Source organism: Triticum aestivum, chromosome 6B (genome assembly GCF_018294505.1).
Source record: "Triticum aestivum cultivar Chinese Spring chromosome 6B, IWGSC CS RefSeq v2.1, whole genome shotgun sequence".
NCBI classification, from domain to species: domain Eukaryota; kingdom Viridiplantae; phylum Streptophyta; class Magnoliopsida; order Poales; family Poaceae; genus Triticum; species Triticum aestivum.
Genome location: NC_057810.1, coordinates 665,430,597 through 665,447,368, shown reverse-complemented (window position 1 = coordinate 665,447,368; position 16,772 = coordinate 665,430,597). Strand labels below are relative to the sequence as shown.

The window sequence follows — 16,772 nt, the reverse complement described above, 5'->3', positions numbered from 1 at the left end:
TTTATTCTGAGCTACGGCGGTGATCCGTATGTGGTCCTTACTCACTCCGACGGAGGCCAGGGAGCGTTTGGTTACTGAATCTGTCCGGTGGGAGATGGTAGCACGGGATATCTTCAACCGGTTTGGATGGCAGTCATGTAATAGGATAGGCGATTAGTTTTCCTATCTTTGTTTTGCCAGCCGGTTGTGGCTCTATGGCCTTTTTGTCTTTGGCGTTGAGGCTCTCTGTGAGCTAGCTTTTCTTTTTATTTCCAGACTTTAAGACCTTGTTGAACCTATTTTATTTATAAATGTGGCCGTATGCATCGTTCTGATACAGAGGCCGGGGAGCCCCCCCTTTTCGAAAAAAAATATCTTCATGAATAATGTCTGAATCATTGACGCTATTCATGTTTCTTGATGCTAGGGGAAAACTATTAGATGTGCTGATGAAATGGTCAGAGAAGAGCATCCAGTGGTCTCGCCATGGTCGTTTCCTTTTTGGCTTCTTTTAGTTGGCCCAGCTTCAATGAGTTTATGTATAGCTGTTCTTCATGACACATATTGCTATCATGTAAATAATCCTGTTTGAATGAAGCAGATAAGGCAATTATGTATGACCACTTACTCCTCTTTGGTATTTTTTTTTGCGGGGGTCCTCTTTGGTATATGGAGAAGAATATTTTGATGCTCAGTTTAACCGAATTTCTATGCCATGGACTTGGTATGTAGGTATGTCGTTTTGCTTCCTTTGTAACGAAGAATGTGTTCAAGCTAGACACAAAAAAGGTTATTGTCATAAGTAGAAAATATTTAAGGATCAGTACCCAAAAGAATAATACGGATAAAAGATGCCCATCGACCATGTATGCCACCATATCCATTGATCTACTCAATGAAACTTACCAAATATTTTGTTGCAATATTTATCTACCCTATCATCTCAATATCGAGTAACAGTGGACTAAGGCACAAAATAATCGACAACGGACTTAAACACAGGCGCGGCATGGCGCCACGCCTCCGCCTACTAGTATCATGTAATTGTTGCATATCCCCCTTCACACTGTCTATTTCCATTTGTTTGGGCTGGAGTAAACTGTCACACACTAGATGGAGTGACCTGCTATCAAATTATTTTTTGGCGGCTAGCAATTTGAAGGAGTGACCTGCCATCATATTATTTTTTGGCGGCTAGCAATTTGGAACATGCTGATTCTGCAAGGCCAGGTTGATGTAGCTGAAACTTTACATGAATTTAGCAGAAAGCTACTGAATATTGATCACTGAAGGACCAAAAGTTGATTTAGAGAATTGGCAGGGGCCGCGCGAACGCGTACCCCCTCTACCATAAATTACGACGTCCACTCTCCCACTTAGGGAGATGGTAGGCCAGCGCATCCATCAAGTGCAATGTGGACCACTAGCCTAGGCCATGACTTTTCTTGATCAGCCGTCGACCCCGTCCAGGTAAGTATGTTGCAAGGGTGCACCGAGGGCTCATTATATAGCTGATTCTTCCTCCCCAGCCTCCTCCCGTAGGCGAGGTGGTACTAAACAAACTAACTTAGAGCATAATTGGTTTGATGCTAAAAGTTAGCATGCCAAATTTTGTTAACTGCCAAATTTTGGTTAGAGATTGATTGCTTGCCAATTTTCATTGCCAATCTTATAAGAAGTTGCCAAATATTGGCAATTTTTGATTTTACCAAATGTTGGCTTGACAAATATTGGCAATACCAAATGTTGGTAGCAAACCAATTATGCATGTGCAAGGTCGTGGGCCTGATTCTGATGGGGCTCTCGTGCTCAGGCCCAGTTCATTAGAAAAGCGCTCTGGCATAGTGTTTGTCTATTTCATCAAAAATTGGTAAGATCATAGCAGCTTCTGCCATCATAGCAGCTTCTGCCATCATCCACTGCGGCTTAGATGGATCAGGCTGCAACTTCTGCCATCATAGCAGCGGTGGAAATTCATCTAAAAAAAGCAGCGGTGGAAATTCTTCTAAAAAAAACAGTGGTGGAAACAAAGGGAGTGAAAGGCCGGCATGGCCGCACGGGGAGCACCACCGGAGGGTGTTGGGGCCGGATGACAAGACCAGGTGCTTGTGATGCCCATCGACGGGCAAGCACCTGGTGTGGCACAGGGATTGACGATATCGGCGAGGTCTGCAAGAGCCCCGACGACCCAAGAAGGGAAGAACAAGGTAAGGGTATGTGCTGATAATGATCCAAACTGACAGAGGGAGATGTGCGCGGTCTTAGAAGATATATTCAGTTCTCTCCTCTCTGGTTAATTTTGATGTTTTTCAGATTGTGTAGTAGTAGTAGTTATGTACGAGAGAATGCAATCTTGCTGTGCACAAACTAGTGCGTTTTTCATATGAAGTTCATCCATGGTCAAATGTTTGTACTAACTTGTAGGAACACTGCTGCAAGATGAGTTGTGCCAATGTGCTTTTCAAAGCAGACTTGCATAACAGGTAGCGTATATGTGTGTGTGCCTAAGCTAGTATAGCTCACTTTGGAAATGAAAGCTTGGTCAGCTGGAAGGAAGGTTACACTACTCAGCTGTTGGACTGACAAGATAAGAGTTCCTTTGAGTATATACGTTGGGGTTCTCTGTTAATTTTGCTATGCTAGTCTAATTGATGATATGATACCCTGAACCCTGCAGCCCGTCCATGAGATCAGAAGACTCGGATGGTGAAGATGTTCCTCCACCCATGAGGAATATCTTTCTAAGAAATAAGAATGGTGGCCGGTAAAGTCATGGCTAGGAACAGGAAAGGGCTTCAGGCCATAAAAGAGTTGCCGACGCTAAAGAAGCCGGACGAGCCAGATTTCTTGGTCGAACCCTACGAGTAAGGTATAATGGTCTATCCAGAACGGCCACTGATTCTCTAGCTCTGCTACCAAGTTAGGCCTTGATTGGATTGTCGTTTCCAGCGCTTTTACCCCTGTAAAATATACAGCGCTTTTACCCCTGTAAAATATACAGAGCACAATCCGTCGTTTTGATTCTCAGGTGGAATTTGCACACGGACGGTAAGATACACTTGTAAAACAATAAAAATACACCGATTCCAAGCAGAACTTTAGTCTTCTTTGCTGCATTCAGGAGACTGTTTTTTTGACGGTGCATTGAGGAGACTGTAACCCGGTTGGAATTCGGATTCGCAGAACTGGTCGTTGATGCGAGAATGCTAATTAACACTGAATCCCAAATGCATGGTGGGATACCTTACCAAGAGATGTTTATAACAATTTAAAGTACACATATATAATAGTCATCGGTACGTTGTACATTTGTAAAATTCTTGGTGCCTCAGCACAGGGTGCCGCTACACTGGCTGTCTGAGTTTCAAAGAAATCCTGACATTGATGCCATAGTCTGTATCATTTTGGAGCCTATAAACTGTCTGTCCGTACAAGGTTCGCTATTTTGTTGAAAGTATAGACTGTAAAGGCCACTTGAACATCAACTTCAGGTAATGCTGCATATGCGTCTCATCACACTGTCTATTTCTAAAATGCCACACTGGATTGAGTGACCTGTCAGCAATTTGAAACCATATAAGCTGACTCTGCAAGGCCAGGATAAAGTAACTGAAACTGAACGTGAATTCAGCACAAAGAATCACTAAAGTAGGAAGGACAAAATTTAATTCAGAGAATTGGCAGGGGCCGCGCGAACGCGTACCCCCTCTACCACAAATTACGACGTCCACTCTCCCACTTGGGGAGATGGTAGGCCAACGCATCCACCAGGTGCAATATGGACCACTAGCCTAGGCCACGACTCTTCTTGATCAGCCGTCGACCCCGTCCAGGTAAGTATGTTGCAAGGTTGCACCGAGGGGTCATTATATAGCAGGCTCCCCCTCCCCTGCCTCCTCTCGCTGGCGAGGTGGTACTAAACAAACTAACCAAGAGCGCCCTGGTGCAGCTGGTGCAAGGTCGTGGGCTTGATTCCGGTGCTCAGGCCCACTTCATTAGAAAAATGATCTCTCTGGCACAGAATGTCTATTTCATCAAATGGGCTGTCTCCACCCCTCAAAAAATAAAATCAAATGGGCTGTCTCCACGAAAGCTGGCATTTCAACTTCCAATACATACTTATCATGGAATGTTACTCAAAAAAAAACTTATCATGGAATAAAATCCAAGAGGAGTAAGCATGTCACTGAAAATAGCTAGCTGAAATCAAGGATGGTAGACGTAAGACCAGGGTGTTGGGGCCGGAAGGCCAGGTGCTTCTGATGCTCATCGACGGCAAGCACCGGGTGTGGCACAAGGAGCAATTGCACCCAGGGGTTGGAGATATCGACGAGGTCTGCGAGAGTTTTTTTTTTTTACATGATTGCCGACATGAGTTATCTGAAGCCATGGACTGATTATGATCCAAACTGACAGAGGGAGATGTGCACAGTCTTAGAAGATATATTTAGTCTTACCTGAAGCTTCAGTTACAAGTAGAACCTCACGCTGGGAGGAGTTTTTATTCTGAGAAGCACCAATTTTCCTTATTCTGAATTTTTCAGGTTATCTACTGTCCTAGAGATTGTAATGAGGTGACCACACATTGAATAAACTAGCATCTGATGCTTTTAATTAGTTCGTGCACTCTTGGAGCATGGATGTTAGCAATTGACAGAGTCATGCACGTATACAGTTGGTGTTCTAAAATTTCGTTTGCTCTGAAGGCAGAAAGGATATCCACGTGAACTCTGAAGACAGAAACGGATATCTCTCCACCAATGGGCCCAACGGCTCATTGGGCCCTTGACCCACGCCCTGATCGGGGGCGTCCAGCCCAAGCAAGGCTGGTGGGCCCCTGTTGCGCAGTGCTATAAAGAGGAGGTGGGGACCAGGGGCACAGGGTACGAGGTTCGTCACCGCCACTGTTCCCCACTCCTAACTCTATCCGATCCAAAGGGAGGCGCTGAAGCGATGGGAAGCCCATCGACGCCACCACTCTCTGCCATCACCGGCCACCCCACCATGGCCGGAACCGGGACCTCCTTGAGCCACAAGCAGAAGGTAAGAACTACCGGAATATCTAGCCTAACCGATCCCGACGGATCTAACAATGGTATCAGGCCATCTAGGCTAAGAATTTCGGTACAAAGTGCATACACAGAAAAAAAAAATCCCTCCCTCCCCACCCCTTCCCAAAGAACCCTAGCAGGGCAGAGACAAACAACAACAAAAAAGCAGAAAGTTTACCGGCAGAGGGCCTCGGCCCCCGCCGGCAAAGTGCGCCGCCACTCCGGCCGCGCCAGCCCCTCTCGATCCGAACGGGCATCGGCAAGCCGAGCCGTCCGGTCGAAGAACAACCCCGCAAGGGGCAAAGGGCACTGCGACCAATCCGCTCGACGGCGGCGCGCTCACCGCAAGGTGGACGCGCAACCAGCGAGGGGGAAGGCCACGGCGCCGCTGTCGTTCGCTCTGCCATCGTTGAACTCGAATGGGAGCAAAGGAGGCAGCAGGTTCTCGCTCTCTCTCTCTCTCTCTGCCACGGTGTGTTAAGGATAAAAGAAAAGAAGAAAACAGAAGGGGAAAGGGAAAAGGTGGAGCCTCACCGCGCCGGGGAGCCTCGCTAGCCACCGGCCAGCCGCCGGCAGCTAGAGAGGTCCGCGGCGATGGGGATCAGAGAGGGCTCGACCCCGCTGCTCTCTTTCTCTGTCACTAGAGATATGGAGGGAGGAAAGGAAGGGAAAAAGAGGCGCGGCAGGGTGGCCGTCGCCGGCGGCCGGGCGCGGCGCGGTGGCCCTCGGCGCCGTCGCCGGCGGCTGGGCCATCGATGTCGCGGGCGACTACAGAGACGAAGAGGGAAAGAAGCATCGAGAGAATGGGGGCTAGGTTTTCGGATCGGGGGCTCTCCTCGGTTTTGTTCGAGAGAAAAGTTCGCTGGATCGTTAGATGCAATCGAACGGCTGAGATCGAAACCCTAGCCTCGCCCCGGGCTTTTTGGGCCAAAAGTTGAGTCGGACCAGGCCAGCCGCCGCGGGCGCACGCGCGGGGCGCTGGGCCGAAGCCGTGGCAGCGCGCGGGGCCAGCTGCATTTTTTGTTGTTGTTATTTCTCCAGATTTTGGGCATATTTTAAATAGTTTTTCTATGCAAATATTTTCCAACGAAAATTTTGTTTTAGAAAAAAAAAGTAAACAGAAAAAGTTTCTGAAAATTAAAATAGAAAATTTTCAGAAAAGGAAATGTTCATGAATTTTACAAAGAAAATAATAAAGTTCATGAATTTTTATTTGGTCAAAGAAAAGTTTTTGTAAAGAATAAAAAAGTCCATGATTTTTCTATTCATGTTTATCTGCTGCAAATAAAAATAAAAGTTTGTTTTTTTTGAAAAAGTGAATAGAACTAAAGAAAAAGATTATATTCTAATGCATTTTTGAACCAACCGGTTAAAATTGCTTAGAGAGTAAAAGAGTATAGAATTGTTTCTGAATAGAATATTGTAAAGTTTTCCGCTGCAAAATAAAAGTTGTATCCTCCAATTAAATTGGAACCAACGGAAAAAATTAATTGGAAGAACTGTTCTTAGCAATGTTTTTCCCCTGTGGGTGAAATAAGATGCAGATAGCTTCTGCTATAACAGTAGAAAGACATTTGATTAAAGTTTAATTATGGTATTGTTATTTTCTGACCAATGTTGATGATGACGATATTATAATTCTATGAGTCTTATGTTCAAAGCTTAAATCTCTGATAAAAGTTGTATCAAAATTTTCAGAGAACCGATAAAAGATCAAGAAATGCTCTTGAACAAGAGAAATGTATATTTCTTGTTTCCGCTGTAATAAAGTTGGTGATGATGGTTATTTCTTAACAAAGTTGTTTAATAGACATACTATGAAAAAAAAGTTTATACTATCATCACATTGTTTATGAGTTATATGCATTATTTTCATTTCCGCCCAACGGTGATATGGAATTAATGTAGAAGAATGATGTTTTGTTCTAATTCTGCCCAACGGTGATTTAGAATATAAAATAAAGTTATAAAAGTTTAATGTGCATATTTTTTTAACTAGATAAACATGGGGTTATTTTTATGCTCATTATTGTTGATTATTGGTTAAGTTTTCTCACACTAAAAGTTTTCCATGCCTTCATTCGTGAAAGCAAACGGCTGGGTACTTGTGACCCGAGAGATGACAAAGAAAGGTCAACGTAAGGGAGTATGTTCTCTCTAAAGAATGACTTCAAAAGAAAAGAGATATATAATTGAGAGTCTTGCTCGACGAATGTCTTCATGTACTCTCCATGGAAAAGAATTCTCATCTTCTATGAGATGCAATAAGTGATATGCGTGATTAATTTGACCAACGTCGGATTAAGCATGTGTATTAAAGAATATTCGGATTTATTCCTAAATTTGATGATTGAATATGCAGAAAAAGAGCCAATTCTGGCCTTTATGTCCCTTACAGGGAATTACCCGCATGGCGGGGAAAGATGATTATGATAAAACCAGCATGGCAGGAAAAGTCTGGGAAAATCCTTGCGTAACCCGTATGGCGGCAGAAATTTTCTCAGACTTATCATGTATGACAGGAGAAAAACATGATGACTCATGTGCTTTTAATGTGTCCCACTCTGGGAGAAAAGTATGGAGTAGCTATTATGCCTTCCTCGTATCGACCGTACATCTTATGTGTAACGGTCATTAAGCACTCAATAAATCCGAAGAGAATAAAAGTTACAAACGAACCTAAAGATAAGAATGATATGCAAGTGTGACTTGCAAAAGTACTAATGATAAAGAATTCTATTGAGTTTCTGAAATGGAATAAGGAAAAAGTACTCCCATACCAGTTAACTGATAACTTCATTACATATGAAGTAATCAGATAAATGAAGTAGATACTCAAAGTTTCCTCAATTCACAAGAGTTGTGAATGGTTTTTCGAAATTGTGGCAGAAAAGTTCTTGCCACATTTCGAGGGAGAGAAAGAAATATGAGATACCCATTAATGAAGAATGTGATCGTCCGGGGGAGTACGATGATTATAATAATACCCCTAAAGAAAAGAAGACTAAGGAATACTAAGACGGTGCTTAAAGTGCCATAAAGAAAAAAGTTTTAACAGAATAAACCCAAATAATAAAGTTTAAAGATACACCATTCTTAGTGAAGATGGAGTAATCTGAGGGAGCATGGTATGAAGATACCTAAGACTCAAATAGATTGTATCTGGGGGAGCACGTTGTATGACCTATACAACACCCATTGTTAGCTCTATAAAGGAGGAATGATTTAACATGGATCTTATGATAAAGGTTCCTGTAAAACCTATTGCCTCTTGGAAATGAAAGACTATACAATAATTTGCCTTTTGGCAATGACAGAGCAACAACAGACCCATATGAAAGAAGTGCTAGTACCTGAGACACAGATGGTCTCAAGGAATGAGAAAATCAGATACTTCTGATTACTATAAAGTCTATGTTAGTGAAATTCAAATGGAGGTTGATCCCACCTCATCTAGAGCGCTCAATCGAGTTTTTGAGAAGTGTCTGCTTATCTAAATGATAAGAGACTATGAGATGAAATGAAATTGATGAATTCTGACGATGTTCGGGACTCATGAGTAATTTCCAATGGAGCCAAAACAGTAGGCTGTAAAGAGTCTACAAGGTCAATGTGACTCCAAAGGAAATATGTAAAGGTGTAAAACACGACTAAGATCGAAAGGTTTTTGCGCATTTTACACTAATAGATTACAATGAGTGTTGGTAGCACATTATGATCTGAGTTACATCAGATGAAAGATATTATGATCTGAGTTACTTCAGATGAAAGTAAAGAACATAGGGGATACTGCCTGAAGAAGTCTTTATGGACTAAAGTAATCAAATGTTGTTTTGGGTTAAAGAAAATGAGAGGACAATTGTGTTTGTATAAAGTTATAGAATGGGAATTTCATTTCCTATATCTTGTACATGCGGATAACATTCTGCTTGTTAGTAGTGATGTTAATTCGACTGCAGGAGGAAAAGAAGTTTTTGTCCTCAAAGTTCAAAAGAATGTCTCTCGTTATAAGGATCGAGATTCACCGAGAAAAGAATAAAAGGGGTATTAGGAGTGTCGCATGGGCATGCTAAGGAAAGTTTCTAAAGTATGCATGCGAGAAAACCTACACCTGTTCTTATAGTAAAGGGTAATGATTTTGGGAACTTTAGTGTTCCAAAAGTCAATACGAAATAGACCAAATGAATATGGTACCATATGCTTCAGCTGTTGGAAGCTTAATGAATGCAAAAGTATAACATTACCGTGACACAGTTCACGTAACCGGGTTGTTTTGGTAATGTCCAGTCCAGATATAGATCACTGGAATGGAGTCAAGGATATTGGCCTCATGCTGAAAGAAATAAGTCATCTCAAAAGATTGTGAGTACAAAGACAGGACTTGTGAAATGTATAGCGAAATCCACAATTGTCGCTAACTTTCATACTTGGAGATTTTTGTGTGGAAAAGCTCCAAAGAATGAAACAATTATCATAAATGTGATGCAAAGATACTTTATAGCTTGATATGAGGCTGAGGGACAGGCAAAATGGTTAAGGAGACCTGTACCCGGAGTTGATAATGGTTGCAACAACGATAACCATTTTAAAGTTTGTGCTCCTATGACAACGAGTCAAGTGTTGATGCCAAACACACTAACACAGAGTTATGCGTTGTAAAGGAGAAAGTCCGGAATTATGTAGAAATGCTTGAAGCATAAGCAACAGACAAGTGTTTTGCAGATCTGCTTATTAAAGGCTTACCGCCCAGTGTGTTCGGAGAACACGCAGTCTACATGGGTTTTATGGTATAGTCTAACACTTCCGGACAATAAAAGGGCCCAAGGTTAAAGAAACTATTTCAAAACAGAGGTGTGTGTTGTAGGTGTTGATTCTATCGGGATAGACCGTGATGATGAGACATGCTCTACATGCAAATCTGTGATGGAACGAGTACTTTGAAAAGAGTTATTTCAAAGTATAAAGTTAAAAGTATATGATGAGATCAAGGGGGAGAATGTTAGATTGATCTCTCCACCAATGGGCCCAACGGCTCATTGGGCCCTTGACCCACGCCCTGATCGGGGGCGTCCAGCCCAAGCAAGGCTGGTGGGCCCCTGTCGCGCAGTGCTATAAAGAGGAGGTGGGGACCAGGGGCATAGGGTACGAGGTTCGTCACCGCCACTGTTCCCCACTCCTAACCCTATCTGATCCAAAGGGAGGCGCTGAAGCGATGGGAAGCCCACCAACGCCACCACTCTCTGCCATCACCGGCCACTCCACCATGGCCGGAACCGGGACCTCCTTGAGCCACAAGCAGAAGGTAAGAACTACCGGAATATCTAGCCTAACCGATTCCGACGGATCTAACACTACGTTCATCGCTCTGTGACGCTAAGTGTTTAAATCTTACAGGACCAAATATAACCAAAATATGTGGACATCACGCTAGACCCACTTGTCCCGCATAAAACATATGTGGGCACGTGCGGGCACAATATAAATTACCACAATTTCCTGCCGTACTAGACCGGCAGTAATTAATTATAATCCATAGGTTTTGATCTGCCACTCTGGCCTCTCCATGCACACATAGCTATATATCTAGTGCATATGTATTGTTCCGTGCGGCCTAGAAGCATTTCATCTCAATTTCTCATGTATTTATTCTGCTTATGTATCTTTACTTAATGTGCAGATGTGCAGATGTGATACCAGCTATCAAGGCATCAAGTACTCTACTGCTGGGCATAACAGTAACATTCTAGTGGTTATAGTTCTTGCTCAGCATCTTCCAAGACTATATCTCATATTCCCTCTAACTTATGAATTTGTCAAAGCTACTGGAGTTGTTGCAAAGGCTGCCTGTGGAGGGCCTGTATACAATACAACCTGCTACTTTACTTGTTAGCTAGTCATGTACGGTATATATATGCTTTTATAGGCAACCTTTCATGGTTTGATATGTATTGCAATTTTCTTAGGATCCCCTGCTCCTCTTCATTCAGGTACTAGGTGCAGTATGGTGCTTGCTAGGAGTATCTGTTGATGACCAAACAGCCTGCTGGAAAATGAGTTGCAAGAATGAAACTGGGTGTAATATTAGGTACCTCGACTGTGATATTACGCCAAATAAGACATCTGCTAGTACAACTTATGTCTTCAGCAGCTGCAATGCTAGTACTATTTCAATAATAAAGGCCCAATGTTTAATTTAGAGAATTGGCAGGGGCCAAACAAACACATAAATCCTCACAATTATAAAAGCCAAATCTTATTTAAAAATTGGCAGGGGCCGCGCGGACGCGTACCCCCTCTATCACAAATTATGACGTCCACTCTCTCACTTGGGGAGATGGTAAGCCAGCACATCCACCAAGTGCAATGTGAACCACTAGCCTAGGCCACGACTCTTCTTGATCAGTCACCCCGTCCAGGTAAGTATGTTGAAGGGTGCACCCAGGGATCATTATGTAGCAGTCTCTCCCTCTCCTGCCTCCTCTTGCTGGCGAGGTGGTACTAAACAAACTGGCTAAGAGCGCAGCACCGTGGTGCGGCTGGTGCAAGGTCGTGGACCTGATTCTGATGGGACTTTTGGTGCTCAGGCCCAGTTCACTACAAAACCGATCTCTCTGGCACTAGAAAAACGATCTCTCACATCCAAGCCCACATAAATCATCTTCGTGTTTCTCAAAAAAAAAAGGTGCTGAAACGATGTGGACTGTCCTGCCATGGCCGAGAGGAGCTCCCGGAGAGCCCCCTCCCCTCAAAAAAAAGGAAAACGGAGAGCCCCCGCCCCGGCCATGGCCAACTGACAGAGGGAGATATGCGCAGTCTTAGAAGATATATTCAGTTATCTCCTCTCTGGTTAATTTTGATGTTTTTCAGGTTATGTTTATGTAGTACGAGAGAATGTAATCTTGTTGTGCATTGCGTTCATCCATTGTCAACTGTTTGTACTAACTTGTAGGAACACCGCTGCAAGATGAGTTGCGCTAATGTGTTTGTCAAAGCAATGGGTGGGTGCTTCACACTTGCATAATACGTACCGTATATGTATATGTGCCTAAGCTAGTATAGCTCACTTTGAAACAGAAAGCTTGGTCAGCTGGAAGAAAGGTTACACCAGTCAGCTGTTGGACCGACCAGATAAGAGCTCCTTTGGGTATATACGTTGGGGTTCTCTGTTAATTTTGCTATGCTAGTGTAATTGATGATACCCTGAACCTGAAGCTTCAGTCACAAGTAGGACCTCACGCCGGGAGGAGTTTTAATCTGAGAAGCTCCTAATTTTCTTTTTCTGAATTTTGCAAGCTATCTATTGTCCTAGAGACTGTAATAAGATGACCACACGTTGAATAAACTAGCATCTGATGCTTTTAATTAGTTCATGCACTCTTGGAGCATGGATGTTAGCAATCGACAGTCATGCACGTATACAGTTGGTGTTCTAAAATTTTGTTTTGCTCTGTAGACAGAAAGGATATCCACATGAACTCTGAAGACAGAAACGAGTACTCTGAAACTTACGTTCATCGCTGTGTGACGCTAAGTGTTTAAATCTTACAGGACCAAATACAACCAAAATATGTGGACATCCCGCTAAACCCACTTGTCCCGCATAAATCATGTGGCCACAATATCAGGTATAACATTCTTGTTGCTTATACTTCTTGCTCAGTACTATCTTCCAAGACTATATCAGGTATAATGTTCTATCCAGAACGGCCACTGATTCTCTAGCTCTGCTACCAAGTTAGGCCTTGATTGGATTGTCGTTTCCAGCGCTTTTACCCCTGTAAAATATACAGCGCTTTTACCCCTGTAAAATATACAGACCACAATCCGTCGTTTTGATTCTCAGGTGGAATTTGCACACGGACGGTAAGATACACTTGTAAAACAAATACAGGTGTATAAAAATACACCGATTCCAAGCAGAACTTTAGTCTTCTTTGCTGCATTGAGGAGACTGTTTTTTTGATGGTGCATTGAGGAGACTGTAACCCGGTTGGAATTCGGATTCGCAGAACTGGTCGTTGATGCGAGAATGCTAATTAACACTGAATCCCAAATGCATGGTGGGATACCTTACCAAGAGATGCTTAGCAGTTTAAACTACACATAGATATTCTAGTCATCGTTACGTTGTACATTCAGATGTAGCTGTGCTTGTAAAATTGTTGGTGCTTCAGCACTGCGGTGTCGCTACAGTGACTGTCTGAGCTTCAAAGAAATCCTGACACTGAAGCCATAGTCTGTACCATTTTGGAGCCTGTAAAGTGCAAGGTTTGCTAATTTTGTTAAAAGCGTAGACTGTAAAGGCCACTTGAACATCAACTTCACGTAATGCTGCATGTGCGTCTCATCACAGTCTATTTCTATACTGTCACACTGGATTGAGTGACCTGTCAGCAATTTGAAACACCATATAAGCTGACTCTGCAAGGCCAGGATAAAGTAACTGAAACTGAACGTGAATTCAGCACAAAGAACCACTAAAGTAGGAAGGAAAAAATTTAAAGTACGACTCTTCTTGATCAGCCATCGACCCCATCCAGGTAAGTATGTTGCAAGGGTGCACCGAAGGATCGTTATATAGCAGGCTCCCCCTCCACTGCCTCCTCTTGTTGGCGAGGTGGTACTAAACAAACTAACTTTTTTTTTGAGGGAACTAAACAAACTAACTAAGAGCGCAGCGGCGTGGTGCAGCTGGTGCAAGGTCGTGGGCCTGATTCCGATGGGCTTTCGGTGCTCAGGCCCAGTTCATTAGAAAAACGATCTCTCTGGCACAGAACGTCTATTTCATCAAATGGGCTGTCTCCAAGAAAGCTGCAGGTAGACGTAAAATCCAAGCCCGCATCCAAGCCCACCACAAATCGTCTCCGTGGAAACCCTAAAAAAAATCATCTTGGTGGACGTCCACGGGTAAATAAGATGTGGACTGTCCTGCCATGGCCGGGAGGAACACCCGGAGAGCCCCGAGGAACCAAGAAGGGAAGAACAAGGTAAGAGTATGTGTTTTCTTGCTGATATGAGTTACCTGAAGCCATGGACTGATTATGATCCAAACTGACAGAGGGAAATGTGCACAGTCTTTGAAGACATATTCACTTCTCTCCTCTCTGGTTAATTTTTGATGTTTTTCAAACTATGGAGTAGTACTAGTAGTTATGTACGAGAGGGTGTAATAATCTTGTTGTGCACAAACTAGTGCGTCTCTCATCTGAAGTTCATCCATGGTCAAATCTTTGTGCTGACTTGTATGAACACCGCCGCAAGATGAGTTGTGCCAATGTGTCTGTCAAAGCAATGGGTGGGTGCTTCAGATTTGTACAACATGGTACCGTATATGTGTACGTGTCTAAGCCAGTAGCTCACTTTGGAACTGAAAGCTTGGCCAGCTGGAAGGAAGGTTACACTACCCAGCTGTTGGCCTGACCAGATAAGAGTTCCTTCGAGTATATACATTGGGGTTCTATGTTAATTTTGCTATGCTAGTCTAATTGATGATACCCTGAACCTAGAGCTTCAGTTACAACTTACAAGACTGGACCTCACGCTGGGAGGAGTTTTATTCTGAGATGCACCAATTTTTCCTTATTCTGAATTTTGCAAGTTATCTACTGGAGAGGTCCTAGAGATTGTAATAAGGTGACAACACATTTAATAAAATAGCATCTGATGCTTCTAACTAGTTCGTGTTTGCGGAGTTTGCCTTCCTAAAAAATCAGGGTGACATTGTCACCGGACAGAACACAGACTATGATGGTTGCCAATGCAGAAGGACGAATTGGGTATGTGCCGCTGGAGATATTGGACTCCCTGTCAAGAAATTTGTCGCCGTGGTCACTCCAAACAGCAGACCGCTCGATGCCAGTTTATGTTATTTCCAGGTGCAAGCAACAGAGTATGTGCAAAACTAGGCAGTGCTAGCCCCGCTGCCACTGACCAACACAGCAATCCTTTTCTTCTACGCCACCACCAAGTTTTTTTTTTTGAGGCAATCCCACGAAGCTTTATTAAGACGTCACAACGTTTACAGGGACGAACAAAAGATTTCCGGGGTGTCCTCACCAAACATGGCGGCCCACCCCTAATGTAAGAGCATGCTTCGCTAGATTGTGAGACTCGAAATTCGAGCTCCTAAACTCGTGGACAAAATTACAGATAGTAAAAGATCTACTTGCCTCTAATATTTCATGTATAATCGCACCGTAACTTGCCAGACACTGTTGCTTGATGTCGTCCACCACCACCTTGCAATCAGTAGCTACATGTATAGGTTCATTGAGATCTTGAGCTAGGGCAAGAGCCTCCCGGACTGCCATCGCTTCAAGTGTTGTAGGGTCATCAACTCCCCTGAAACTGATCGCCGAGGCACCCAAGAATACTCCGTTCTGATCCCTGCATACTGCGGTTACCACTCCCCTCTTCTGATTTCTTCTTGTCGCTGCATCCACATTTACTTTTGCCAAAGTCGCCGGTGGATGTAGCCACTGTGTAGGCTTAGGCTGAGGCTGGGCACTCACCACTCGTCGAGGTGTTTCAATTACCTTGAGATCATTCACATAAGATTCGATGAACTGATGTGTTGACATTGGGCTGGTAAATATATCCTCATAAATCGCCTTTCTCCTCGCTCTCCACACCGCCCAGAGGGATATGATTAGTCTCACAAATCCTGTTGGAGTTAGAGCCTCATGCAGAGCGAACAACCAGTTCTTCGCGTTTGCATCGTCGTTTAGACTAATCTGTTCCACCAAGCGCTCATCTAACAAAGCCCAAATGCATCTCTGACATAGTGCAATCCAGCAAAGCATGTCTCCATGAGTCTTGAGCTCCACAGAGAGCGCAATGGGGAGTCTGTGACATGTTGCGGTGATGTAAAACATCAGCGGAAGGCATCGAGTGCTGGGCTAGCCGCCATGCAAAGATTTTCTGCTTCGAAGGTACCTTAGTATGCCATAACGAATTCCATGCATGTCCTTCTGAAGACAAATCTGAGATCCCTGCATTTTCATCTATCCAATCCTCCCTCTGAAATTTGGTGTTTAACACCATCTGATAAGCCGATCGAACTGAAAAGATACCTCGGCGTTCCGCACTCCAAGCCCAAAAATCATCAATATTGCGTGTGCATAATGGGATAGCCAAGATAGCATCTGCGTCAAACGGTATGAACACCGAGCGGACGAGGTCCTCTCTCCAAGTAGCCGTGGTGGCGTCAATCAGTTCCGGGACGAGCCTGGGAGGGCTGGCTACTAGCGCCGTGATGGGCCTCATCGGACCCGATCTGGGGAGCCAGTTGCTTTCCCATATGTCAGTGGTCGCACCATTGCCTATTCTTCGAATAAGACCTTGCTTCAGAACATCCCTCCCATCGATGATAGCCCGCCATATTTGTGATGGGTGGCTGCCCAACTCAGCATCAAGAATAGAGCCTTGCGGGTAGTAAACAACTTTTAGGATGCGTGCGCTTAGGGCCGATGGATCATGCAAAAGCCTCCACGATTGTCTGGCCAACAATGCCAGATTAAAGATCTCCATGTCTCGAAATCCCAAGCCTCCCAAGTATTTGGGGTGTATCATCACATCCCAAGACACCCAAGCTGGTTTCCGTTTGCCCTGCTTGCTCCCCCACCAGAATTGTCGAATGACCGACGTTATATTATCACAAAGTCCTCTTGGCAACCGGAAGCATGCCATGGCGTATACCGGTATAGCTTGGGCCACGGATTTTATTAGAACTTCCTTTCCTGC

At 43.9% G+C, this 16,772-nt stretch overlaps 3 non-coding genes across 3 annotated transcripts; all 3 read right to left on the bottom strand.

Moving 5' to 3' along the window:
- Positions 1-1,296: 1,296 nt before the first annotated feature.
- Positions 1,297-1,457, bottom strand: LOC123140196 (U1 spliceosomal RNA). Its single transcript, XR_006469849.1, has one exon. It is a non-coding gene; the product is annotated as a U1 spliceosomal RNA (small nuclear RNA).
- Positions 1,458-3,659: 2,202 nt separating this feature from the next.
- Positions 3,660-3,820, bottom strand: LOC123140182 (U1 spliceosomal RNA). The gene has a single exon (XR_006469836.1). It is a non-coding gene; the product is annotated as a U1 spliceosomal RNA (small nuclear RNA).
- A 7,477-nt stretch (positions 3,821-11,297) lies between these two features.
- Positions 11,298-11,454, bottom strand: LOC123140204 (U1 spliceosomal RNA). Its single transcript, XR_006469856.1, has one exon. It is a non-coding gene; the product is annotated as a U1 spliceosomal RNA (small nuclear RNA).
- Between the last annotated feature and the right edge of the window lie 5,318 nt (positions 11,455-16,772).